Genomic DNA, 26,342 nt, shown 5'->3' on the forward strand with positions numbered 1-26,342 from the left:
AAAAAGCCTTTCAATCCCCTCCCCTCTTAAACACATTTTACGTGCACTGCCAGGTTCTCTATCGAAAGTCGCCTTACACACACGCTATCTAGCGATACTATTAGACCCAGGCTTCGGACCGTTCTACTCTCTCGTCTTTTACGTGCGCTGCGCTGCCAGGTTCCCTCTATACGCGTGCTATCTGGCTTCTCTCTCTCCCTACTCTCTCCCTTTATACACGCGGTCCCCTTTTGCGCGCGCTTCCAGGTTCACCGGGTGTTCACCGGGCGCCAGGCTTCGGGCGGTTTATACTCTCTCGCCTTTTACGCGCGCTTCGCATAGGTTATTTTGACGGCTTCGGACAATCACAGGACCAGCATTTTTTCCCCATAGCAGTCGTTGCTAAGGGAGCTACGCTCAACAAAGTATGGAAAACTCCGTTTAAATTTAGGGCCTTTTCTCATAGCACCGCCGTTTCTAATTCTGTAATCGGTTTCAAATTCTCCAATCAACTCTAAAAATAATATTTATAATATTATTGTTAAAAGTAACATTAATCGATAATTCACTGGACTCGCGAAATATCCACATGTAAATGCTCATTTCTAAATGTGTTACTTCCAAAATAAATTTACTTCGTTAGAATAACTTATAAAATAGGAAAATAATTGTGATTCGTTTTTGGAATTTGAGAGCAAACCTATCACCAAATCAAAGTATTTCATTAAGTTATAAACCCCTAAGAAATATTATAATTTCGGCGCCCTTTAGCAAATTATTTGAATAAATTTATACAATGGTGTTCGTAAAATGTTTTTAAATGAAAGGTGGTGCTGCACAACATTATATGATTTATCTTCGCTTGTTCCGGGATTTTGGAGTAGGGTAAAATGAGTAACGCTATGAAGTCATTTTACTCCGATTCTGTGGTGGCGAAGAGTTTGAGTAAAAACGTTCTTCCAAAATGGCTGCTTGAGGCATTTGAGCAGATAAAATCTGGCTAGCAGACGATGAAATCCGATTTACTCCTTTACACCTCCTTTTCAAATGGAGTAAAAAGAGTAACCCTAGTACTCCGGAACAAAAGAATAGATAAGGGGTAGAACTATTATCATCCCCATAACAAGCGATTTAAATGATTAAGGGTAAAAAGAGTACACTTTTAGTCCGAGAACAGTCGAAAAGAAAACACTTAATAGGGTTCCATATCTGCTTTCGCGTTTATATAAGCCGCAAGAGCACCGCTGCCAGGTCCAAAACTTAAAGCCCAAAAGTAAAAAAAAATTCTCGAAAATTATAGAACACAACTACGGCCAACTTTGATTACTCGCTATTGCGTGGTAGCACTTGATCATAGTTGGCTGTTACTCACATATTAATTTTGGCACAACTTTTTAGTTCCACGGCCTATTTCGTTCCTACAACACGCTTGTTATGTCGGCTGTCTTTACGTGTCTAAGAAGGTACAAACCAAGTACTCAGAGGAGTATGATATTCCATTCTTAGCCTACTAGGAGTAATAAAGCAGACTGGAAACTGCGTTCTTAAGTTAACAGAGAGGAAGTTCCTAACATTTCAAGAAATATCGGGCAATTATCGGAAATAAAGTAAAATTATCGCAAAAAGCATCCTATATAGTACATGATTGAAATTATAGTACGGAGAAAATCTAAAGGTAATATTATCGAAATGGGATATTACTATAGAACGGTTGGCAACGCTGCGCAAGAGACCACAAGAGCCGATTGTTTATTTATACCAAGCGCTGCCTCGTGCGCGCGAGTTGTATAGAAAACCAAAGACTCAGTAAGTCCGCTAAGACATTCTGATATTACTTCAAGAACAAAAACAAGTTGTGACTTCCTAAAATAACTTTTGCGGAGCCATATCCAAATAGATCATTCGTTAATATACTACTTATGTGGTTATTAACTTTTGTGTATAGAGAAGCAGAAGGTTTGGCCCGATTTTTCATGAACCAGGTAGTCTCAAAAACGGATTTCTTGGCAAACCTGCCAACCTATTGGTCTGGACAATTACTGGATTTTTGATTTAACGGTTATAATTTTGTACAAACCATCTTTAATAGTTCATTAATTATATCTCATTGATTTTGTCAATAATTCAGTTATGAACTTTATTTACAAATATCCTATCTTCACGAAGGCTACCTTCGCTATATTTTGACGCTTAAAAATACCAATCAAACAGGAATGAGCATAAGCGGAATTTCAAAAAACAAAGGATAAATAAGTTTGCAAGTCCTACTGGAGTAGCGCTATGTTGTCTTTTTGAAAGTGTTTGGCCTTTTTAGCTAGGAATTTATAGAAAGGTATATTACAATAAAACGATTAAGGTTTAAAGGTTGTGGTAAGTTCAATATTCCTAAAAGAATAAGTGAGAATAATGATTAACTTCGTTAAATTTCCATATTTAAAAAGATCAATGTTTATTTACAATGATGCGTCATTGTAAATAAATATTGATCTTTTTAAATATGCAAATTTAACGAAGTTTATCATTATTCTCACTTATAAAATAAAATGATTATATTAAATCTATTAATTAGACATTTAAGACCTACTCGGTTCAGAAGCACCATAAATAAAGCGTACTGATATTTGTTTTATTGTTATTAAACAAAAGATATTGAGGATACAAAGTTCAAAAGAGATAATAATTAATAATTATTAGCTTAGTAAAAAAACGATAATGCAAAAGGACCTCTGAATCATATAAAAAATAACGATAGGGCAAGCATCGATGATTACTTGCTTTAAATTTAATTAGAAATGGCTCCACAAAACCTTATCAGGAAGAAACTAGTTTTAATAATGACGTGATATCTAACAATAAAAGGAAATTATATTTTTTGATTTGAGAGTACACTCTACGAGTTCCTAATTGAAACGTGTTTTTACGCCTAACTGTGGAAAGATTAATGTTTTAAAACTACGAAATATTTTCTGATATTATTAAATTATAAATTTTTAGGCCAATAAATATAATATGAAAATTTAAGATTTCTAGATAAGATAGTTTAGAGAAAAATGCACAAGCCGATCGCCGTGTGACACTTTGTAGTAAAATAAAAGGTTTCTCATTGACCATTTTTCAGAATGTGTGATATACATGTATACATTAATTGCGTGGTCCGAATATTCATAATTTCCAATATTTTCTGTAATATCCATTACATTACAAACAAGTTGGCAAGCCAAAATATACCTCTCCTCGGAAGAATTGTCCCTAGTGGTATTAATTTCTCGAGATAACCCTTAAAGATATATCTCCGCAATTTAGAGTTATTTGTTAAAAATATTAACCCATTTCTATCCCGCCCGGTATAAAATTTTTATTATAATTAAAATAATTGAAACGAAACGACCAATTTTAATTTATTCAGAATATCATAAGTTAAGTAGTTACAACAGTAAGTTAGACGTACTATAACAATGCACAATTGAATTAAACCCTTTTACAGAACAAGTTTATCAGTTAAATATAATACGAAGCAAATTTTAATGAAATATCTCCAGAGGCTTTTTGGAATTACTCGCTTACGAAATACTTGCCGCATCTTTAACGCTCATTTTATTTCAACACTCGCCCTTGATGAAGATACCGTAGATATCTGGTAGTGGACGACTCGTTCACTTCCTGTTGACGTTGTGACGCATACCACATGAAAAAGACCAATGCCGTCCAATTTCCAATATCATATAATGACTCGCACACCCAAGAAATCATTGACTGCGTTAGAAATCGTAGATATCCAAATATCCACACCAAATGTATTTACAAGAAGCAAAAACCTTACCATCAACAAAGCACAGAGAGCCACTTGACTAACCGCCAGCTTTTAAAGCAATTAACGTTAAATTATATCCTTTGAATTAACAGAACTATATATAGGTCGTTAAGAAAGTGGACCACCCACAGGGTCTACCCTTTAACCCTCTAATCTCGGCTGACTGCGCTAAAACAAGATTTAACCTTTAAAAAATACCAGATTAGGCCTTCATAAATTCATTAATAAAAAAAGACTTTATTACCTATTATGCTTACGATGCCTGTCTTAATTTCAGTGAATCTAAGCAGCTATCGGTGGTTCTGTGGTAGAGCGCTCGACTGCCAAGCCGAATGGTCTGGGTTCGAAACCTGGGTGGCGCATTTGTTTTTAATCAATAGAGAAACGCTAAATTAGAATTTCTTCGATGCAATAATTTCAATTTCAATTCTATTTCAATTAAACCAAAATTTCGTACTCTATTAAATACGCTTCCGATAAAGCTGAAGGTCTAATTTTCAATAAGGCGTAACAAGTGTCGGTGGTTCTGTGGTAGAACGTCCGCCTGTCAATCAGGAGGTCTCGGGTTCAAATCCCGCCCGATGCGATCGCAAATTGATACTAAGACGAATACCGTGTACAACTGGTGGAAACCCTGCCATTGGACGTTGAGAGGTAGCATTACACTCAGCACTCGGTCCGTCCCAAAGTCATTAAGAAGACGTTGGAGAGAAAACGCCCATATAAACACAACAGACTCAACATGCACATCCATCAGAACACAAACACAACAAATTCAACACTCACAACCTACGCATAAACATTACAAAAACCGTAATACACCAAACCGTCACGACGGTGAGCGAAAAAACACCATCCAAACCAAACCGCAAATGCATCCGTTAACGCTCACCGTCACACGGTGGTTTTGCCAACCCTTTGAGAAACTGCGTACGCAGTGATTACACTTTGCACCGAAAATGCGAACGCGTTCGCAGTCCTGACAGACAGACACACCCACAGACCCACCCACAGACAGACACGGTCGTTGTATAACCCCTCCTAGGGGACTTTGTCCCCTCGGAGAGGTAAAAATTCATAAATCATAATTTGAATTTCCCGCCATATATTTATATCATCCATTAAGTTCTTTCGTTTTACTTTCGTTTATGGGGAGAGGCACTCTGAGTTTCTGAACAGCCGGTGGCTGACGCTATATCTTTGTTGTGATAATTAAAAGGATTATATTTCATGAAAATGAATATTTAATTCAACACATACACAACTAAAATGGTGACACACAACACTTCTAAAGAATTGACAGAACAAGACAACTTTAAAAGAAGAGATCTAGTTCAACCAAATGTCAAGTTCTGGAGGCCTTGTCACACCCATTGTCTACACAACTACAAGATACAAAGGTTAGTCAATATATCAAGTATTGCACACTTTACAACTTCAGCATTGGAAGGAGCTATTGGCTATTCAGACAAATAATGGCTGGTAAAATAGGACATCTGAATGTTTTTAACAGTAAGATGGAATCTTGGGACATATATTCGGAGAGACTAAATGCTCATTTCACAGCGAACAGCATTACTGATCCGGGTGTCATGAAGGCAGTGCTTCAGACAGTTCTTAGCCCAGAAGCATATGTTATGCTCACTTGCCGTGTACGTCCTGTTAATTTGGCTTCTAAAGACTATGTGGAGTTAGTAGTGTTACTGAAACAGTACTTCCGTCGAAACCTCTGCGATGTATTTCACGCCTGCGGTTTCACAGACGAAATCACAAGCCAGAAAAGGGTGTTGAGGATTACATCACGGATTTACAAATGTTGGTATAAGATTGTGCATTTGATAAGCCTGATGAGATGATCGTCGACAAGATCATAAATGGTATCAGAGATGATGTTATGCAACAAAAGCTAATAGCGGAAGAAGCTGAAAATAAAGTTGTCACTCTGAAAAAGGCAACGAACATTTTGTTGCCTTTTGAAAATGCTAGACAAAGTCTAGTGGAAATGAAGTCAAAAGACATGGCAACCGCCTCACAATCGTAAACAACCAAAACAATAGTTCCACAACACTGCAACTAAATCTGGCAGAGGAGGTCAACAGGCCCACGCCCCAGCTAATCGAACACCACATCCGGCTGAGAACAAAAGTAGCCCGCAAGATTTGAAACCTCAACCTGATTATACGAAGTGTCTACGATGCCAGAGGAGTGATCACAAATCTCATGCATGTCCAATAGTTAACGCCAGATGTCACAAGTGTTTCCGTATTGTTCACATAGCCAAGGCATGTCTTAATCCTCCAAACAAGAATAACACTCAGGATAACAAAGATAACAAGGGAGCAAATAAGAAGAACACTCATAATATTACAGAAGTTCACGAACCTGAAGGCAGTTATTCCAAGGAATACGACATTGATATTAACTATATAACACAGACAGATGCCAATCATGCTAACACAATCAACCAAATGCACATGGATGACAAATACGTACCACACTCCAGCTTACGAAATGTTTACACCCTCTCACAGACAGCGTGCTATGAGATCAATGATTCAAACTCGTTTGGATTTCGTACCAGCAACAACGGAGGTATCAACACCAACATCCCTGGCCCTTGGATGAATATACAGCGGTATTGTCTTTCCCGAACAGTTGCCGACTGAGAAATCAACATCTTTCCGAACACGACCAGTGCGACACCGAAAGGTTCCGGCGCACTATCTAGCTTAATGAACAATTATGTAACATACTCAACCCCATAACAAATAAATTTAATAGGGACTTAATGTTATATCCTTAACATTACAAATAATTCATAAATCATAAGTCAAGATTTGAATTTCCCGCCATATCTTTAAACCACCCCTTTAGCCATTAAGTTTTACTTTCGTTTATTTGGAGAGGCATTCTGAGTTTCTGCACAGCCGGTGGCTGCCGTTATATCTTTGTTGTGAAAATTAAAAGTATTATGCGCAGATGAGATTACTGAAGTCGTGAATTTGAAATACACTTTTTTACGATACGTTGATTATTTGGTCTCTGAACAGATTTAAACGCATATAATGTGGAAAACCTAGGTCATAACTAGGCATGTGAACTCCTATTTATGATTGTTAACTTGGTAATTTACTTTCAAGCATAATTGTCTGCAAAAGATTTGTGAAACTATAAGCTTACTCTTATGTAGATGCAGCCATTTTCTATATATAGAGAAGTCTGGCACAAATTGTTCTTTGGGTAACAAGGAGTGGAAAAGGTCCCAAGAAACTTATATTGACCACGTCAATTGGAAGAAAGTCACTTATTGAATTGGGTTTTAGTTCTTCAAATGCCATAAGTGCAAATTTAACTAAATTACAAAAATGCACATAATGATAAACTGGAGCACACCCAAATTATTCTTGAACATTTCAAAGATTCGGGGCGTGTAACGAATTCACGACGAAAACTATGGTTGCGCACCCTAATGGAGCCAGTTGAAACTACTCGTCGGAGGTCAAATTTTACGCTCTTAGGAGGCTTGCAAGTTAGACACTTAAGCAGACGCTCCGAGTTATTAGTCCCCTTACTCAGTTCGGCATCGTTACGTCGTCTAGACCCGTTTCTGTCGCGAATTGTTTAACAGCGATCAAAAATGGGTTGTCGTTGGTCGTCAATGTTGCGGACTTCAGTCTCGTGAACAAATTTTTAAAGACGTCCTCAGAAATAAAAGTTCAGTATGGGTTGAAGTTCGTGTTCTTTAAGTAACAAGAAGTAAAAACGTCTCGTGAGATAAGTGAAAAAAGATTTATGAGAGCAAAAGCTTATTAAGCGTTCACATCTAGAACCCGAAAGCTAAAATGAAGGGGTGCTCCATCGTTCCCAAAACCACATTCGCTGTCTTAGTGCTCTTCAAGTAGCTCTGGTAAAATTTTTTATAGAAAGGTTAAGAACGACTCACCAGTTAGGCTTGATGGTAGAAAATAAGGTTAAATTAAATGGTCTCAAACAATAACGCACCAGACGTAGGAGACTATACTTCACCTAAATGTAATCACGTGCTGATTTTCTTGATTGCCACTCACGACGATTATGTTAATTGAAGATTCCGTAACGGACAAAATTTGACTCTTCAGAGACTAGGAGACTACTTAACTAATTGACGTCGTTAGTCTGCTCCTGAAACCACTGAAAAAATTCGACTCGTCTTGGATTATCGGCCTCATTTAAAGATTGAACCTTTTGTAAATGGAATGGGTGGTACTGGTGTCCTCGAAGGATACGCTTGACAAGTAGATGGCTGACTTGCAATTGACGTCCAACTTGCTTTGTACTTGTCAAAGGAAGAACCTCGAAGACATTTAGTATTTGTTCTTCCACGTCTTCTGGATCATCTCATTGTGAAGTATCAGGTCCCGTGGGTTGTATTGATAAAGCTTCTCTTAAGCGTCTGTCAACTGCCATAAATGTTGGTCGATTTGGAAGCTGTGGTTGTGGGAAGTGCTCCAGATACAAGCGCCGCGCTTCCACCGCATTTCTCTGAGCGACTCCATTTATAAGAGGCATATCAACACATACTGCTTTCGTGAAGTACGCCATAGCATAGCAGGTTAAAGATACGAAATATGAAATTAATTATTGAGGCCCCTCAATTTTTGCAAATTTGAGCCTCTTACCCGCCCAAAAAAACTATAAGAACATATAAAAACAACACCTGTAGACTAAAAACATTTTTTGGTTGATAGTTTAATGATAACATTAATTACACTAGCCAAGTTTATTCAGTGTTCTAGCATTCGGAAGAAAAAAACACGCATGTGAGCTAGATACGTTCCAAAACGCCTCACAAGGTGTTAAATTTGAAATAACTTATGGGCTTAGAATATTAAAAAAACGTTTCTACAGACCTTTTTCACTCCATGTTACCCAAAGAACACGCCTGTAAATTTGTTCCAGGCTTCTTTGAAACAACGTGTATTAATTAGCCTAAAAGGGATGCCGTAGCGTCACAAGAGGCAATCAATCTTAGAGTTTAACATCCAATGTTTGTGGTTATAAAAGGTTGTAGTCATACTAAATGTTATTCTGTTGTGGGATATTTTCTAAGAATCTTTATTTTATGTTTCAACTTTGAATATTGCAAAGCGAGTCCTTTTAACTGGGATTTGAAATATATTAACTGAAAAAGTAATTTTTGAACAAGCTTGAATGTTGACATTGTTTGTTAGAAAAATCTAGCTCAATTTTTAAAACCACAAATATTTTTAAATCACTTGCGACTGTGGTAAACAACTAAATTCACTATATTTCTGAGACAATCCTTGCATATTTCTGAAATTTAAATCCAAGATTTCGATTTTGTTTGTAATCTCAAATATTGTAAAGAAATATCACCAGATATGTTTTTCTACATTTACATTTACGTAATTTTCGAAAAAAAACTCCGTTTGTGTTTACTCATCTTTTTGCAACCAATAATTAAATAATTTATATTATGGAAACCAACATTTAAACAATTTACATTTACTTCTGTAATCCCAAGCGTCTGGGAGGCAGAGTTTGTGCATGCCCGTGTGAGGACGACCACCAATTTCCCAACGGGTGGTCGGGATACTTCCGCCGCGAGTGTCCCCACCCTTGTCCCCACGTATCCCCCCGTTAGCGAGGCCATTACACATATCTCAGCCTGATTAATCAGTTATTGTGTGCTGGTGACTAAGGCCTTGGGTCGACGCCGATGTGTGGATGTCAAAAAAAAAACCAAACAATTTATAGTATGGGAACCAACATTTAAAATATTTAAATATGATAATTTTTAGCATACTTTATTCTTCAGATCTGCAGTCGGTACGTTGTGGCACCATAAATCATCTGTTGTACCATTGAATTTATATTTTGAAAGTATTCTAGAAATAAATTGTATACTCTATTAACCGGGCTCTAGTAATTGCTTAGTGAGAGCGTGCAGTAAAACCGTTTATAAGCATTAAAATTATTAGAACGCTTTCTATAGCAAAAGTTTAATCTAAACTTTATACATAAATAAATTAATTTTACCGTTTATTTATTGATTAGTCTTAATCAATTGATTTTTATGTGATATTTTCAGGATCTTTAATCGTTTCAACAAATCCATGCATTGTTTTCTAACGGTACGAAGGATTAACATTCAGAAGACTTCTAAATGTATTTTGTGGTTGAAAAATAATAATTGTAGATTGGCGACGCTCTGTTTTCCAAGCGGCACAATAACACTTTAGAATCTAACGTCAATAGTTACATTTGTTCCAGCGGTTGCTCTTAATTGATTTAAAACTTTCCAAATTCAATAAAACGTTTAATGTTTCATGAAGCCCTGTTATAAAACATTTTCGATGCGAATTTAGTACATACTCTATTCAGCATTTATATATAATTGGCCAGTGCAAATCGATGAAAAGTAAGAGTCACACTTTGACCGACATTTTGTAATGCCGCATTCAAACACATGTACAAAAAATAGGTAGGTCCATTCTTAATCCCACTGCTGTGTGCGAAGTGGGAAATGGTCCACCCATTGCTGCACCTTCTGCTGGGTTGAGTGGCTTGAGTCAATGGTGCGACCATCAGAAGTAGGATACTACTACCCATGCTTTATTCGTCACCTGTCCAGGCTAGGGGGACGCTGACGTAGGGCACTATGATGATATACATCCGGTGGTATGGTCTCTGTTACTAGGTACACCGGGCTATAAATTCTGACCCACTGTACAACATATATTTTTTAGTTTTTCTGGGCAAAATTATATTAATTTAAAAGGATGGTTTCAAAAATAATGTTAAAAATACTTCATTAGATCAAGTTTGTTAATATTATCTTAAAAAAATGTTCAAAAGCCAAGGCTAAAGCATTCAAAGAAAAAGCATTCAAAGTTTATATTTATAATATTTAGAAAATCAATCCACAAAAATTTTGGAACACACAGTTTTTTAAACCTATATTGGTGGGATTGACCTTAAAACAAATTTAATGCGCAATAAGAGCTGGAAAATTGAAAGCCACTTTTATTACTTAATCAATGGTTTTAAAAAAAAAGTGAAAAAAGGTAAAAAATAATATGGTTATAAATTAATCTCAAGTGTTTGGAACAAAAATAACTTAAATTGAGTACTAATTCCTTTTTTTCGTATTGATTTGAGAGATATTATTTTATAACGAAACTTACATTAAATATCAAAATCATGAAGCAATTCTGGAAAAAATGGCTTTGAACACAAACGCACTGAACATTACTGAATAAGCATATATTAAAATGACCATTAAATAACATTAATAAAGACCAGTCATAAAATCCTATTTTCCGAAGTAATATTTTTGTTTATTCCTTTTTCCTAAAAAATTTTCTTTGATCGCAATAAATTGGGTATGTAGAAATTTTTATTAATTTTCAGATACATGAATTCCTAGATGTAACTTTAATCTTATTAAACACTTTAATCATAACGGCCATTGCTTTTTCTCTTTTATTTTACGCGCTCTGTGGAAAGCAAATTGAAGAAATGAATCAAATTTAAGCCAATGAGCAATCCGGATTTATTCGGAATATCTCTCGGACTGCCATTTAGGAGCAACAAACACAAAGAGAACGCAGCTAGCCTTTAGAAACGCTAAAGCAGTGTTGAGTATGGCACGCCAAACGGGACAAAATTATAAACCGTCTGGTGGAGAGATGCTTTTCTCTCGTGGGGAGATGTCTTAGTCTCGTGGGGAGATGTCTTAGTCTCGTGGGGAGATGTCTTAGTCTCGTGGGGAGATGTCTTAGTCTCGTGGGGAGATGTCTTAGTCTCGTGGGGAGATGTCTTAGTCTCGTGGGGAGATGTCTTAGTCTCGTGGGGAGATGTCTTAGTCTCGTGGGGAGATGTCTTAGTCTCGTGGGGAGATGTCTTAGTCTCGTGGGGAGATGTCTTAGTCTCGTGGGGAGATGTCTTAGTCTCGTGGGGAGATGTCTTAGTCTCGTGGGGAGATGTCTTAGTCTCGTGGGGAGATGTCTTAGTCTCGTGGGGAGATGTCTTAGTCTCGTGGGGAGATGTCTTAGTCTCGTGGGGAGATGTCTTAGTCTCGTGGGGAGATGTCTTAGTCTCGTGGGGAGATGTCTTAGTCTCGTGGGGAGATGTCTTAGTCTCGTGGGGAGATGTCTTAGTCTCGTGGGGAGATGTTTTATTGTCTCGTGGGGAGATGTTTTATTGTCTCGTGGGGAGATGTTTTATTGTCTCGTGGGGAGATGTTTTATTGTCTCGTGGGGAGATGTTTTATTGTCTCGTGGGGAGATGTTTTATTGTCTCGTGGGGAGATGTTTTATTGTCTCGTGGGGAAATGTTTTATTGTCTCGTGGGGAGATGTTTTATTGTCTCGTGGAGAAATATATTTTGTCTCGTGGGGAAATATATTTTGTCTCGTGGGGAAATATATTTTGTCTCGTGGAGAAATATATTTTGTCTCGTGGAGAAATATATTTGGTCTCGTGGAGAAATATATTTGGTTTCGTGGAGAAATATATTTGGTCTCGTGGAGAAATACTTTAATGTTTCGTTTTAAATTTCGAATTTGCCGCGCCGAGAGCGCATGACTACTCCCCACGAGAACATTCAAACATCTCTCTCTGTAACTTCGAAAAGTTTCTCTCTGTAACGTTTTAAAATTCATCTCCACAACGTGCATATTTTTCGTACCCCCACGAGACAGCGTAAGCTTTACCCGAGGCCTTCACCCACCGTGCCTCTCTCCGTATCTCTGGGGGGGGGGTAGGAAAAATACGTTCGTTGTGGAGATATTATGAAGTTTCGTGTAGAGATGTTTGAAAGTACACGTGCACCCTCGTGGCGCCAAATTTCAAACACAAATAAGGAATTTCCTCATTATTCGCTCTTATTACAATAGTTTAATTCCCAAACGTTTTTTTTGGGAATTTTTTTTTTCAATTTAATCGGAGCTTCAAGGCCCCCAATGAGTGGCGTAACGGCAAATTTTGGGCCCCCCGCGGGATATCAAAAGGGCCTTTATAAAAAAGTTTTTAATCGTTCTGATTTGCAAAATGTGCAGATATAATATATTTGGGCAGTGGCGGACTGGGTTTCGAAATATTGGTTGTCAGATCAGGGGGCCACCATGTGCAACACGTTCTCTTATGTTTAAGAGGAAGGGACATTCCATTGACAGCCAATATAGCCCACTTGTCATCGAGCAGGCTGACACCCTAGGGTGTCCACCGCTGTATTTGGGGTTTTTTTTCCAAAATATATTTTGTTTATTAACAATTGGTACAATTGGAGGTTTTTATGACAATATTCCAACAAGGAAAAACTTAACAAACTTCAAAGTAGTATATACACCTTTATGTTATTCAATTTATAAGATTCATAAAATATTTTTTTGATTTTATAGAAATATTAATAATAATAATAAATTAGCTTTTACTGGATATTCCTATATTATTACGTTTTGTAAATAAAATTGATGATCCTATTTTCTCCGACTCAGATATTTTTTTTAGAAGCTCGTTATGAGCGATTGTAACGGGTGGGACAATTCAGTCCGCTCGTCCATTTGATTAATCAGGGGCGAGATATGTGTTACGGCCACGCCAACGGGGGGGATACTTGGGGATAGGGTTGGGACACCCGTGGCGGAAGTATGACAACCACCCGTTGGGGGATTAGTGGTCGTCCTCACACGGCCATCCACAAGCTCTGCCTCCCGGACGCCTGGGATTACAGGAGTGAGCCACTACTCCCGGCTGACTCAGATATTAATTAGTAATTTAATATTGTTGCGTTGTCTCCTTTTTCAATGCTTAATATAAAATGTAATACTGTAGGACTCGTGAAGAACGCACTAACATTTAAGAGTAAACTAACAATGCAGCGCTGCCAGTCAAATACTAGAACATTAATATCTATCTGTAATAAATGGAAAATCTTTAAATTCAAGAATAAATACGAGGATGACGTTGTCAAGATCAAGGATGTATTTATTTAAATTAAGGTAAATATCAATATCGAGATGATTTTTCAAGTCTTTCTCTCACGGCTCCCCGTGTCCTAGCAGTGGTTGGACTGGCCCGAGACTAGGTATTGGAGTTTTAAATCCAATGTTAATCAGCAAAGCTACCCTACACTAACTAACTAACGAAACTAGTAAGAAAATCATAACGTAGTGATTTTAAAAAAACAAACGTTTATTAAGAATGAGTACTTTACAAGATGAACGACATATTAGGAGTGACGGCAATAATAAACGCTGTAAGCGAATATATATACACTTAAGGTTAAAAAATAGTAAGATAAGATTAGTGATTAAAAATATATCTTATTTACAATAAACATTTTTTAACCTATTAAAAAACTAAACGAGAAAAGCCGATAACGCTTTTTATCTTCAACACTCGCCCTCGTTGACGACTTTCTCGTACTGCCGTAAACTGAGATTCTGACGGTGGCGGGTGAAGACTTCTTTAGGTAGTGGCTTAGTGAAAATGTCGGCCAGCTGTTCTTCACTCGGGACGTACATAACGTCGATGACGCCCTCTTCGACCAGTTCACGAATGTAGTACTGACAAATACTGATATGTTTCGTTCGGCGATGAAACTCAGGATTTCTGATGAGTTTAATGGCCCCTGCATTGTCGACTCGGAGTACGGGTACATCATCGTCTATGTTGAGACCCAGGAAAGACTTGATTCGTTCAATCCAGACGACATCTTTCGCCGCTTCAGTGGCAGCTACCAGTTCAGCCTCCGTGGTTGACAAAGCAACAGATTGTTGCTTTCTGCTCACCCAAGTAACTGGAGTTGAACCAATTAGGCATACGATCCCAGACGTTGAACGTCTTGTTTTCTCACAACCACCGTAATCAGCGTCGCTGTAGGGGATGGTTGTCATGGAATTCTCGGACTTGAATAAGAGACCCAGTGACTTGGTCCCTCTGAGATAACGACAAATTCGTTTAACTCCATTCCAGTCAGCGACCTTTGGATTCGCCATTGCTTGGGACGCTCGATTGACTGCGTATTCGATGTCAGGTCGTGTTCCTGTCGCTGCGTATCTGAGACTTCCAATGGCCGAGGCATATATGGTCGTTGACTCGAAACTCTTCAGACTTTGGTTGGTCGTGTCTGGACTGCCGATAGGAGTGCTCACTGGTTTACAGTCTTGCATGTTGAACCTTTCAAGAACCTTCTCGATGTAGGTGCTTTGGTGTAAGAATATGGAGCCGTCGCTTAACTGATCGATTTTAAGTCCAAGATACGTTGACGCTTTTCCGGCTATGATTTCGAATTCATCGCTGAAGTCGTGAAGAAAGTCATCAACTGCTTTGGTGGTACTGCCGGCAACCAATCCATCATCGACGTAGAGGATCAAGACCAAGAAAACGTCATTGGTTGAGTAAATATATAGACAGTGATCTCCATCAGCACTCTTGAAGCCATGGTTCTGAAGCGATTTGTCAATTCGTTCATTCCAACATCGTGGAGACTGTTTAAGACCGTAGAGACTTTTCTTTAACTTCCAGACTTGTCCACTACTATTGTCGAAACCTTCAGGTTGACGCAGATAAATTTCTTCGGATAGCTTCCCATGAAGGAATGCGGTCTTTACGTCGAATTGCCTCAGGTTGAGATTTTTCTGGGCAACTAGGTTGAGAAAGATTCGTAGTGTCTCGAATCGGGCAACTGGAGCGAAAGTCTCATTGAAGTCGATTCCCTCTCGTTGCGTAAAACCTTTTGCGACAAGCCGGGCTTTGTGCTTGACGATCGTCCCATCTTCATCATTCTTTGTACGAAAGACCCAACGATTTCCGATTATCTTGCGACCAGGTGGAGGATCAACCATTTCGTAGACATCGTGTATTTTCATTGCCGAAAGTTCATCTACCATCGCTTTCTCCCACTCGGCGGATTCGTTGCTTGAACGTGCTTCTCGTGCCGTTTGTGGTAATGTGTCGCAGATGAGGAATGCTTTATTTGCTAGCTGGCAGCTCTGACATGGTTGGACTTTCCTTAGTGTTGAACGATCTCTAAGGACTGGACCGCTCTTCTCAGGTTGATTGTCCCGGACATTGTCAGAAAAAGACACTGTTGCCTCATTATGTCCGGTAGCCACGTCTTCCGACGCTTCGACGGATTTGGTTGTCTCGTCGTTTGAGTAGTCGGCAGCTCTGGTTGGCATGCCCGATGGTGCATTAGTGGCTCTGGCTGGTCCGTCTTTTGATGAGTTGGTGGCTCTGGTAGGCCAGTTTTCGCAAACGAAATCGTCGGTCGATTGCTCGCCCTGGCTGGAGGACTCCCCAGAGACAGGAATCCAGGAATCAGGAACGCACGTCTCGGGATTGAATTTGACATCTCGAGATCTTAGTACGTCGTCCAGCTCTGGAACATAAACTCGATAACCGTCTGCATTGTCTTCATAGCCAACCATGACACCTTTATACGCCTTCCGAGACAGCTTCCTTCGCTTCTCTTTGGGTATGTGGACAAAGCACTCAGTGCCAAAGACACGCAGATGCTGGATCGATGGGTTTGTCTTCCCCGTCCATAACTCAAACGGCGTCTTCCCAGCAATGCATGTAGGTGCTGTTCGGTTCAGGACATAGACGGCTGTGTTCACCGCTTCAGCCCAGAGTTTCGGTGGTAAGTCCGATCTGGAATGCAACATGGCCCTTACAGACTCCATGATCGTACGATTTTCTCGTTCAGCGACCCCGTTCTGTTCGGGCGTGTATGGCATAGACTTGCGGTGATGTAACCCTTCTTGAGACGTCCATTGACGGAACTCTTCGTTGACATATTCAGTTCCATTATCCGTGACCAGCTCTTGTACTTTGTGATTGCGGGTTCGGCAAAAAGCAAGGAATTCTTTGAAACAGTTGACGACTTCGGACTTCTTCGTTAGGAAATATACGGCTCGAACACTGGAATACTCGTCTTTGAATAGGAGGTAGTATTTCTTCCCTTTCATGGACGGTGTTGGTGATGGTCCCCAGAGATCTGAATGGATCCTTTCACCTGGTTTCGTAGCCTTCTCCAAACGAGTGCCGAAACTGTGCCTAGTCATCTTGCCGTAGATGCACCCTTCACAGAGCTTGTCAGACGTCTGGTTTAGAACTTCGTATCCGAGTCTCCGTAACGTCGCTGCTACATGCCGTTTATCCTGATGACCCATGCGTTCATGCCAGACTTGGAGATCTGCTTTCCGGTCATTTCTCGGATCTGCTGCGATGTGAGCGGAGCATGATGGCTGCATGACTTTAATATCCAGACGATACAGGCTCTCGACCTTGCCAGGTACACAAAGGTTCCTTTTGCCTCCGACAACTTCATAGAGACCGCAAGAATTTGCTGTGACCTTGAACTCCAGATTCTTGTTTCTCTTCATTGCGCTTTTTAGCGAGAAAACATTGCAGGCAAAGTCATGGATGTGCCAGACATTGTGGACTACCTCTTGATAGAGTTTCTTTCCGATCCGGAACTGAATCCTTATGTCTCCTTCACCATCCGCTGTCATCTGCGTCTTGTTTCCAATCTGAAGAGTTGCTGGAGTAGCGAACTTGCGGAAGTTTAGGAACTTTGTGGCGTCGTTCGTAATATGCTGTGTAGCACCCGAGTCAAAGTACCATGCTGCTTCAGACGATGAGCAAGCAACGAGACCGTTTGCTGCGATCAGACCCCCAATGCTGGTGCGATTACTTTCGTCAACGCTCGTCCTTCTAGGAGTTTTCCTTTGTCCTCGACAGTCTTCTGCTATGTGACCAAACTTTCGGCAATTGGTGCATTTTGGCTTACGTCTCATGCCTTTCGTCTCGTTTGATGAGTGACTGCGATGACCTCCGGCATTGCGTTTCGCCATCAGACTAGAGGAATCTCTGAAAGAGTCACCTTCTCGAGTTGCACGGCCAATCAATAAACGTTCCAACTCTGCGACCGTCTGTTTTTCGGTTGGCAGCGTGTCCCAGAGCATACCGAATTCTCGATACTCATCCTGAGGTAGAGACTCGAAGATGCAGGAAATAAGGATGCAGTCGTCGAATGTAACGTTCTTCTCTGTCTGTGCCGTTGACAAGATATCTGTCCAGAGAGAACACATCTGGGCAATGTGGGTGGCCATGTCGACGTCCGGTGACTTCGTAGTTCGCATAAGTTGCGCCAGAAGCTTACGCAGACGGTTGGACGACTTCTGCTCGAAAATTTCAAGTAGCTTGTCCCACATCTCCTTTGGTGTCTCGCAATTTGTGATCATGTTTTGGACCTTTTTGGATAAGGTTGACCAGATGATGCCACGGACTGTACTGAATGCCACTCTGTATTTTTTCTTGTTTAAGGTGTATTCAGACTTCTCTTCTGCTGTTGCTGATAATAACGGCCCCGCGGGTTCAACCCATTCACCAGTCAATATCTCGTAAACGTCTCGTACGGTGAGGATGTCGACTATTTGTCGTTTCCAACTCCTCCAGTTCTCCGGACCAGACAGCTTTTCAACGTCTTGGCGAAGTAGGCTATCCATGGTGGCTTTCGGGAACTGTTGACCAGGATACGGATTACTGTGATGGTAACTGGGACCGGGATACAGCAGACTAGATCATCAGCATAGTAGTGGCGCAGTGGGAGCGTGCTGGGCCCATAACCTATTGGAGTTTTAAATCCAATGTTAATCAGCAAAGCTACCCTACACTAACTAACTAACGAAACTAGTAAGAAAATCATAACGTAGTGATTTTAAAAAAACAAACGTTTATTAAGAATGAGTACTTTACAAGATGAACGACATATTAGGAGTGACGGCAATAATAAACGCTGTAAGCGAATATATATACACTTAAGGTTAAAAAATAGTAAGATAAGATTAGTGATTAAAAATATATCTTATTTACAATAAACATTTTTTAACCTATTAAAAAACTAAACGAGAAAAGCCGATAACGCTTTTTATCTTCAACACTAGGTCTGTCCGATGGCAGGTGGAGCCCCATGATTAAGCTGCACAGTGGGCCCCTTTAAACCTTTAACAATATTATAGTAACGTCAATTTTAAAAACTTTCAATATTAAATTATATTATTACTGAATAGAACTATAACATAACTTAACCCTATATTTTGGGATGGGGCACTTTGATGGAACGTGGCCCTGTTTTGCATCATCTCCCCAACTATAAATATATTTTTGTCAAGGTACAAACTCAAACCCAACAATTTAATTTTAAAATCGTAATTTGACCTGTCAACTATGTGTGAGAAAATATCCGACCACATTTGGAGTTCAATTCTTCTAGGATGAAACTTTGAGCTGAAGCTTTTACAATTTTTTCAAACTCGATTATGTTTTCCAAAGCACTACTTTCTGATTGGAAGTTAGAATATCTGACCTCCGTGGGACCGTGGCGAAACCTTTGTCGTCTGCTAAACCCAGTTTTGGGCAAAGTTTTAAAATAATTCATACTTGAGTTTAATCGGGAAAAATTTTAGAAAATAATTTTCAGACTTTTCTCAAGTAGAAAGCAAGTTATTTACCGATTTCGGTATCCTCTTAAAACAAAACAAAATGTACTAAAAATTAGAGTGGGATGATCATAGAAATCAGAAAGTAACTAGAGCGATTTTTGCCATGGTTTACCACGCCCCTAGCGCTTCTAGCACAAAACAGATAAACTGCAATATTCTGTATCCGATCAGTCTGCAGATTATCGATTTTTTTTAACAATCTACAGATAACAGTTACCAGTTAGTGCTTATCTGAACAATTTTACGTCATTCGATTGGTATCTGTTTTTTAAATTGTATCTGTTTTAAAAATCGGTAACTGTTCAGATAGATAATTCAGATAAAGAAACAGGATCATACCTGATCAGATAAACTAAGGGGCAGATAAGCCACTAACCCCCTTCGATTATATTAATAAATTGGCCCGGAAAAGTTTGAAACTGGTCATTCTCCCACTGCCACGCCCGATTTCTTAACGATTTTAAGAGGCGTCGATAACATAAATTTAAAACTCCGATAATATATTTTTAAGGGATGATTGGAAGCGCCCAAGGTTTCGTTTGGGGTCGCTCTGTTTTCCCTCACGTCGCCTGGTCGATAGGGCCTGAGGCACATGCTTTTTTAAATATTATATCATCCCTAATATTTACAAAAAAAATGCCATCGGTTTGCCCTACTGCCTTAAGGTTCCACTGAACACTACTTTGATAGACTACTGATAGACCTTTCTATAGAGTAGTATCACCTCGTAGCTTTGGCCATGGCCGCCATTTCAGGCGCGTTTTTTTCTCAATAGGAAAACGCATGGGTGAAGTTGCGTGATGTAGCACTGACACTACTCTATAAAAGATTGAGTCCGGGGGTGGGGGAATGAAATCGGTTTTTTCAAGAATGATTTACATCAACCTTAGTATGTATTCTCCTTGTGTTTTACTCTTAATTGCAGGGTATTTTAACAAAGAGTAAACATTCAATATTAACCTTCGAGATTTGATGACAGTTTTAAAAAATACGCTCTGTTATTCATCGGTTAAATGACGTTTAATTAAAAACTTCATAAAATCACTAAGCCTAATTATAGCTCCTTTGACTGGGAAATACCAAAGTACCGGTAATTTCATAATATTTTTTGTGAAATTCGCCGTGTGTGACGTGGAAAAAACAGTTGAGACGCGTACAAATCTTTGATAGAAAGGTCTTTTGGGGCAGTTCTAAAAAATCCTTATTTTAGCCCCTGCTAATGGTAGACTGGTCACAAGGACCAACTAGGAAAAAATCTTATATTTCCGTGACGCCATCCGCATTTTGGTGATTTCACAAGAGATAGACGGAAAATCTTATGAGCGGATGGCGCCACAGGTCAAATGATAAAGTTTTCTCGTCATTTTAGAGCATCGTAATTTTCAAAACGTGTTTCGCGGGGAGCAAATTTTATAAATGTGTTTTAAATTTTATTTTAGGTTTTAGGATTTTTGGCAAATGTTTTATTATATTAGGGGGCACCAAAAATTGCAGCTTGCCTCGGGCGCCATTATCTGTAGCTACGGCCCTGTATCGGAGTTTTAAAGGGTTTCGGCCAGGCTTGGAAATAAGGTTTATTTCTAAACTGGTCTATTTGGCCAGTGACTCCCAACTCTTGAATTATTTAAGTGGTCACGCAGACCAGTTGGTTAATAATACGGTAGATAATTTTGAATTAATAAACTGGACACTGGACCAGTGAACCCCTAGCTTTTGAATAAAAAAACTAGTCCGAGCAATTAATAAACTGGTCTTTGACCCAGTGACCACCGCTTATTTCCAAGCCTGGTTTCGGCCACCTGTATTGGAGGAATTTGTGAAAAGTTGGGTATAGTGGGAATACGAATTAGGCGCGAAGGTACGCAGAGGAATGATTCGCATAATTTAGGGACCTTTTAGTTGAAATATGCTAAAGTACTTAGCAAAAAGTAACGTAGGCTGCCAGCCCCTTTAAAGTCATGTTATCGGCGCCTCTTAAAACCGTTAAGAACATGCCAAAGTTTTCGTCTCTGGCAACGGGTCTCATGTGTTTTACTTTTTCGAATATTTAAATTAATATCTCTTAAAAATGCCCGACAAAATGTTACAGGGTTTTCGCTTTCGGACGACGGCTAAGAGCAATTGTGATTTCCGTTGGGCTGTTTTTTCTGCTCCGAGAGTTTAAAACAAAATTAAGCTCAAACTTTTTTCGACCACTTTCGGAGCAGAAAGAACAGCTCAAAGAGAATCGTAATAAAATAAAATTGCAGGGTTGCCACCTCAACCGAGTAGGGTTTTAAGCTATTTTAGAGGTTTGCCGTTTGGCTCGTTACCGATTTAAAGGCAGTGGCGTAACTAAGGACCGGCAGACTCCACGACCGCGGCGGTCCCGTGACAAACTGGAGTCCTTTTCGTTTTAAGTAGGGACCATCGAAGAAGGCCAAGGAGGAGGGGGTGCATATAAGACCTATTTAAAGGGATCCGCAACCTACGTTGCATATTTGAATTTAAGGTACCTTTAATATGCTATTCATTATCTGCGCATAGCTTCGCGCCTACTTCGTATTCCCATTATACCCAACTTTTCACAAATGTCTGCAATACAGGTGGCCGAAACCAGGCTTGGAAATAAGCGGTGGTCACTGGGTCAAAGACCAGTTTATTAATTGCTCGGACCAGTTTTTTTATTCAAAAGCTAGGGGTTCACTGGTCCAGTGTCCAGTTTATTAATTCAAAATTATCTACCGTATTATTAACCAACTGGTCTGCGTGACCACTTAAATAATTCATTATCTGCGCATAGCTTCGCGCCTACTTCGTATTCCCACTATACCTAACTTTTCACAAATGTCTGCAATACAGGTTGTGGATCCCTATAAAAACGTGCGTTTCAATCAAGCAATGGATCCATTGTCTGATTGAGACGCACGTCTATAAAACGCTTTGAAGATTAGAGGGAATGGGGGTGCAAATCATGATAACGTGGAACGAAATGTTTTTTCTAAACGGCCCTTGTGATATCTTGCGGGGGGGGGGGGCACTGCTTAAAGGTCATCTAAACAGACGATGGATTATTACAGAATGAACGAAACAGTAGGGCCGGATTAAGGTGGGGACCAAGGCTGTTAGTGGCAAACTGGGCTAGACACCAGTGGCGGCGTAAGAAGGCTGGGTTCCCGGGGCGGCAATGTTTCATGACACCCCTACAGGGCCGTGCAGAAGTTCTCACGGGCCCTTCGATTTGCAACATTTTAAAGTTACAATTTTCTGATTTGCACCCCCCCTCCTCTCGAGCTTCTACGATGGCACCCCTAGCTACCCTGGTACCCGGGGCGGACCTTCCCCCTCGCCCCCCTTACGCCGCCACTGTTAGACACTATAAAATTTCGTAAGCGATATCTCTATTCGTTTAGTAAGTTGAGTAGTTGACAGAAGTGTTGGTTAGTATTTAAAATAAAAATATTTTAAATACCATTTTAAATACTTTATCATTATTTTAGTATTTTATTTTAATATAGAGCGTGATCTTGTATTTTGCTAGTTCAGAGTTAACCAATATTTTGAATATTTTTAACTTATTGGTTTAAGGTGAAACCCTTCGTAACGGTTTATTTGGTAATTTTTTTATCCATTAATAGGGGTTTGAATTAGGGTAGAGTTGTTTACTGGTTTGGTTTTTGACACATTTAGGGGCGCATATTATCTTGGGCCCCCGGGCAAAAAATGGCTTAATCCGGCCCTGCGAAACAGGCATTGTCTGCTTACGACTTGCTCAGTCACTAACCGAGTAGATAAAGTATTATCACCTATTCCAATTCGACAAAAACCTCCAGTGGCGGATTTGTATGTGACTTGATGATTTGCTATTACACCCATAACATAATAACTGTTAAAATGTCAAAAACATAAGAGTTAATCGACGCGTAAGTGTTAAAGTCAATATCTAATAGTCTTTCGCAAATGACACAAGTCGCTTCAATCACACCGTGGGACCCGGAGTGGATCCCCGTTAGTAAGCCGACCAAAGTTTCTGGAAGTAAGTAAAGTACGTCTGAGGAGGCTCCGAGCAGACGCATTTAGGGGCAATCAAAAGGAATATGAGAGGCATCCTCACTCGTACCACCTCGAATACAGGAGTCGGTAGGGCACAGCCGAAAGCAATTAAGTAAAGCTCTGGTAGGAAGTCTGCCGCATCCGAGCGGTTCGTTACGAATAAAGTATATTATTAATAGACGGCAGTGGCGTACCCAAGGGGGAGGGACACGGGGCACGGCCCCCTCCAGGAAGAATAAATAGTCATATATGTCAGCTTTTGCGACGGACGGAAGAACGTTGAAGTTGTCTATCTAAACAAGTTTTGGGACTCATCGCCCCCCCGCAGAAACAATTTCTGGGTGCGCCACTGATAGACGGCGTTACTGCCTAATACGCTAGTTTCCAATCGGCGCGTGGTTAACCATTGTAAAAATCGATCTAGTTACTTTCTGATTTCTATGATCATCCCACTCTATTTTTCTGTATTATTTAAAAAAAAAACCTGTTTTCTGTGTAGGTAAAATTTCCTTACACGGTAAATGTTCCTCATAACGTCGTTGGTAAAAGTCATTTCATTTAAACAGCGTCAGTATTCGTTGTCGAGGGGTTTCGGTTTAAAGACATTTATAAAAACAATACACATTAAATTACTATTTAATCCAGTGGTTCCCAAACTATGTACCCTCGTAACTGGATTCCGCTAGGAGGTTCCAGGTGTTTCTTGTAATTAGCGTATTGAGTTTTCATAAAGTCACCTAGCGGCCAGCCCCAGAAGCTCGTAAATTGCTCGACTTTTGCCTGTTAAGCTGTCGCTTCGCCATTTCAAGATAGAAGAACGTCTGCGTAGCAAACGAAAATCCAGCAGTTTATGAGCTTGTCGCGTTGGCCACTACCAAACACTATATCAATCAAATTTTATTTAAAAAAAATAAATTCCGAAGAGCCATTAACGGCCCATCAACTCGGTGACTCGACAGATAGCCACAGTACTATTGCGAAACCGGTCTACTATTGGATGATCTGGCTTTATACTCATTTTTAATGTTTTTACTCAGAGTTTCGCGCATTGATTTTTAGTTCGAAGACCTATCGGTCCCAATACGTCGCATCCTTTGATGACTTAGGCCTAAGGTGGTGCCTTGGGTATTAGCCTAGCTGATTATTACCTTACCTTACCTTAAATGTTTCAAAATTTGTTAGGATTTAACTTTATAGCCCCCAATTTTGATGGACGTTTTATAATTTTTTTTTTACCAAATAGCAGTCCATCGGTTGTTTGTATCCACTTTTATTGAAATATATATAGGTTTCGTGCGTTGTAGAAATTTTGGGGAGACGTAACGACATCTACCAATCGAGTTCGAAATTAAATTTGTAAAAGTTTCTGTTCTAAGTTTCAGCCTAGAAATATTAAACTCCAAATGTGGTCGCATATTTTTTCACACATAGTTGACAGGTCAAATAACGATTTAATAATAAAATTGTTGGGTTTAAACTCGTACCTTGACAGAAATGTAAAAAAAAATTATTTAATTTAGAAAATGAATAAATATAAATTGGTTAGGCCCCTAACGATGTTCAGCTGAGACGAGCCATTGATAGACTGAATTTGAAGAACAGTGTTGGTTCAGGGTCCCCAAAGCTAGGACGGGGAGCCGTGAGAGAAAGGCTAGAAATCATCTCGATTTGGTTATTCACCTTAATTTTATCTTGACAACGTCATCCTCGTATTTATTCTTGAATTTAAAATTTTTCCATTTATTACAGATAGATGGCGAGCGTGGTCGGATATTTTCTCACACATAGTTGACAGGTCAAATTACGATTTTAAAATTAAATTGTTGGGTTTGAGTTTGTACCTTGACAAAAATATATTTATAGTTGGGGAGATGATGCAAAACAGGGCCACGTTCCATCAAAGTGCCCCATCCCAAAATATAGGGTTATGTTATGTTATAGTTCTATTCAGTAATAATATAATTTAATATTGAAAGTTTTTAAAATTGAAGTTACTATAATATTGTTAAAGGTTTAAAGGGGCCCACTGTGCAGCTTAATCAGGGGCCCACCTGCCATTGGACAGACCTAGTCTATGGCCAGTCCAACCACTGCTAGGACACGGGGAGCCGTGAGAGAAAGACTTGAAATCATCTCGATATTGATATTCACCTTAATTTTAAATAAATACATCCTTGATCTTGACAACGTCATCCTCGTATTTATTCTTGAATTTAAAGATTTTCCATTTATTACAGATAGATATTAATGTTCTAGTATTTGACTGGCAGCGCTGCATTGTTTGTTTACTCTTAAATGTTAGTGCGTTCTTCACGAGTCCTACAGTATTACATTTTATATTAAGCATTGAAAAAGGAGACAACGCAACAATATCAAAATACTAATTAATATCTGAGTCGGAGAAAATAGGATCATCAATTTTATTTACAAAGCGTAATAATATAGGAATATCCAGTAAAAGCTAATTTATTATTATTATTAATTTTTCTATAAAATCTAAAAAATATTTTATGAATCTTATAAATTGAATAACATAACATTCGGTGTATATAGGGAGCTAACAGTTTACGTCACACGACGTCACCCATGCTTTTTCCTATTGAAAAAAATTCTACCCAACATGGCGGCCACAGTCAAAGCTACGGAGTGTTAGTTCCCTATACTTTGAAGTTTGTTAAGTTTCTCCTTGTTTGAATATTGTCATAAAAAACCTCCAATTGTACCAATTGTTAATAAACAAAATATATTTTGTAAAAAAAGCTCAAATACAGCGGTGCTCGATGACAAGTGGGCCATATTGGCTCCCATGGAATGCCCCTTCCTCTTAAACATAAGAGAACGTGTTCCACATGGTGGCCCCCTGATCTGACAACCAATATTTCTAAACCCAGTCCGCCACTGCCAAAATATATTATATCTGCACATTTTACAAATCAGAACTATTAAAAACTCTTTTATAAAGGGCCCTTTTGAAATCCCGCGGGGGGCCCAAAATTGGTCGTTACG

Source organism: Leiobunum rupestre, chromosome 3 (assembly GCF_980474605.1).
Source record: "Leiobunum rupestre chromosome 3, qqLeiRupe1.1.hap1, whole genome shotgun sequence".
In the NCBI taxonomy this organism is placed as follows: domain Eukaryota; kingdom Metazoa; phylum Arthropoda; class Arachnida; order Opiliones; family Sclerosomatidae; genus Leiobunum; species Leiobunum rupestre.